Source organism: Scomber scombrus, chromosome 10, assembly GCF_963691925.1.
Source record: "Scomber scombrus chromosome 10, fScoSco1.1, whole genome shotgun sequence".
Classification (NCBI taxonomy): Eukaryota; Metazoa; Chordata; class Actinopteri; order Scombriformes; family Scombridae; genus Scomber; species Scomber scombrus.
In genome coordinates, this window is record NC_084979.1 from 10593767 (window position 1) to 10597109 (window position 3343).

Genomic DNA, 3343 nt, shown 5'->3' on the forward strand with positions numbered 1-3343 from the left:
TGATCATAATATTATAAATGTCAGCTTAAGATATGTGACTCTGGAGCAGTATATTAAAAACAGAGTGACTGACAAACCAACATTACTATCCGTCCTTGGAACAGTGCTGCTCCAAAGATTCACTGTTGTTGCAGACATTGTGTGTGACTGTGTTCAGCTCTGCAGTGCCTGTGCCAGCTGAAGACAGGTATTTCCTTTATCACAGAGCCAAGAGGAGTTAAACGAGGAGAGGGTCAAACCACAGGAAGGATGTGAAAAACGCTGGCTGAAAAACAGGAGAGAGGAAAAGAGGGATTTAAAAAGAGAATAAATGTGTTTTTTGCATTCATACCCAGAGCAAAATGAACTCAACGACTAGATTACTATTTAAATATCTTGCACCTTTTTCTTATTAGACACCCTCTCTGTGTTTCCGAGGCAGCAGTGCATCCTCATGAGAGACGAGAAAGGCGGCGGGGACACGTGTTGTATAATGACAGCGAGGGAGAAGCGAGGTGAAGAAAGAAAAAGTGGTGTAGAGAAGAGGAATGTGACAGAGAGTCAAAACAGCTGTTGCCGTGCGTCTTTACCTGTCCTCATTGTGCTCTACTAGCCTCAACACATTTAGACTGAAAACCACCTGGAGACTGATTGTCACATTTAGCACTGACGGTGGTGACTTTGTGTGTTTGCTGTGTACAGTTGTTTCTGTGTAGCATCCTGTTGTGGATGGAAAGGCACATACAGACCATTAAAGGTGTGTGTGTGTGTATGTGTGTGTGTGTTCCTCTTGGTGTGGTTAGAGATGGATGTTGGATCTAAAGTCATTAGAGGGTGAACAAGGCTTTAGCTGACAGACTGTGACCAGCCATGTTTGCCTGCAGCAGTTTGTCCTTGGGATTCAGAGACAATGAGACATGAGATAAAGCACTTAGACGGTTGGTATTATCCCATGAAACCCCATTTCTCTCCCCCTCTTACTCTGTGGTTGCACCCATCAGCATTACTGAAACATCATTCAATCGTACAATTAACCTACCATGGGGAAATGGTGGGGAAATATATACATTTAATATGTGTTGCGTAGGTGGAACAAATGAATAGTTTTACAAGTCTGCCATGCATATGAAATGAAATGTAAACTGTGTCATTGCAACTGAATTTAAAGACACCCTGTGGAGTGTCTGACCTGTAGTGATGCTGTGGAGGATTTCTGTATGTTTTGCTTCTCGTGTATGTGACGCAGTACACAGGCCTGCCAAAAGTTTGTTTCAATGCATAAAAAACAAAGGGACCAATCATGAAAAAGTACTTTCCTCCTTAAAGAAATTACATTGTGAGATAAGGTGACATTTAATACATGCACTCCTTTTCTAGACTTGACACTTCAGCTGAGGAAATGTAACTTTTTCTGCCAGTTTCAGTCTGCAGGTGTGAAATGCACTCTAAAATTTAGATTACCCAATTCTTCTTCAACACCTCCAGCTCCCATTTTACTCTCTTGTTTCTCCATTTTATTTGTCTCTCTCTGGGACTGATGGATGATCTCCTGTGGGGGAAGGGATGTCTCTTTTATTAGTTATTTCTAAGAAAGCGTGACATTGTGTGCTGCAGTTCCTTGGCAAATGCATTCACCTAAGCTCTCAGTCCTCCTGGTTTTTACCTTGGATTTAGTGTATTAACACCGGCTGCTTTCTGTCATTTTTGGCAAAAATACTTTTTTCCAATTTGACTCATCTCTGGTCTAAAATATATAATAATAAATGTTTTAGTCCAAAATGTAGTCATGTGTGGTGAGTGTTGCATCCACATAACATGCATATATTTTGACTTGATATCATAAAGCAGGTGTAACGTCTTTATCCACAGTAATGCAAGAAATGTAGTCCACACCTTTTCTGGGTTTATGCAAATTCTTTGACAGGAGACTCCTTACCAAGGTAAAACCTTGCCTACACTATCATCACCACTGCTGCGTCTCAGAGTTAAGAGCATGGATTCCCTCTTATCTGCCTGCCTGTCAGTCTAACTGCCTAATGCTTTCCTAAAGCATCTGTAAGTAGAAAAACAGGGTTTAAAGGTCCATTTACTAACACTGATTTAATACTTCCCTGGTTGGAAGTGGAAGCCACCCAGGATCTCCTTGGTGTCAGACAATGTTGTAGTGGTGGATTAGTGCACTGAAAGGAAAGTTTAAAACAAAAGCCACACAGATACACATAACATGTCATATCTTGAGTGTCAAGCTGCTTATGTTTTCAACAAGACAAAGCATGAAAATAAACAGCTGTCAAAGTAACGACAGAAATTCTCTTGATGGCTACCTACGTCAGTGGAAGGCCACTTATTGTTTCTGCAACTGCAGTCAAGTTCAGCAAAAATAAATCGCAGCCTAAACATAGTCATTTAACTCTTAACTCTCACCTCTGTTTTCAAGGGCTGCTTCTGAGATAAGCAAACAAAGCAAGTTTTTGATATGTGAATCAAATGAACAACCAAAATTTTTTTACAAGAAATGATTTACCACCCAACATGTGATGACACAAGTACACAAGTAAGCTGTCATTGCAAAGCTTTTATTCCAGTAACGAGCCACCCACAGGAAAGCCACCTTTTTTCTTTATTTCCCATGGTTACAGATTTTTAACACTCATCCTGCTTGTTTTTCACTGTTCACTGCCTCCCTCGTGCAAATTTTTACACTCTTAACAGTGCCTGGTGGCTTCACTAATGAATGCTGAGCCATTGTAGGAAAACAATGAAAAGACTTTTCCCACACAGAGTGAGAGAGGTTCCTGCTGAAAAACAGTCACAATAGAAATCAGTGAGGTAGCCTACCTCCTTTCCTTTAACCTCTTAACTATGAACTAGCGTGGGGTACCAAATCATGATAACGCTTCATTCTAAGGATAATAACTGTACTGTAGTACTGTGGCAAACTAAACAAGGGCACTTAGACCTAATTACCAAGGGAACAGTTTCCCAGTATTACGGGTCGGAGTGCAGAATAAAGGAATAATCCCCCTAATACAGCCCAAAGATAAAGGCATCCGCTAAACAAAGAAGTCATAATAATAAGACAATTTCTCTTGGCAAATTCCCGCTAAGCTCCTCTGAATCCGATTAGGCTCCATCATAAGAGTTTGTGGAGGTTTTTTTTTTTTTGGGAACAAATTCACCTCCTCCTCTTCCTTCTCATGTCCTCTGGCCACCTCGCACCCCCTGCTGCACTTTCCTCTGATTGGATCAGCCCACACTCTGGCTGGACGGTGACCTTCTGTGCCATTGGTCAGTTTTGGGACGCAAGGTATGAAACCACCAGCTGAGCTTCATTAGAGCTTGGCTCGAATTAGGAAGTATTTCA

The 3343-nt window shown here is 41.3% G+C and overlaps 1 protein-coding gene across 1 annotated transcript in view; it reads left to right on the top strand.

The window, feature by feature from the left end:
* The window catches only part of prkar2aa (protein kinase, cAMP-dependent, regulatory, type II, alpha A), a 122420-nt gene extending 120052 nt beyond the window's left edge, over positions 1–2368 (top strand). Inside the window, exon 10 of the mRNA XM_062427394.1 lies at positions 2358–2368. The gene's annotated coding sequence lies outside the window, so the exon portion shown is untranslated. The remainder of the gene's footprint in view (positions 1–2357) is intronic.
* The last annotated feature ends 975 nt before the right edge of the window (positions 2369–3343 follow it).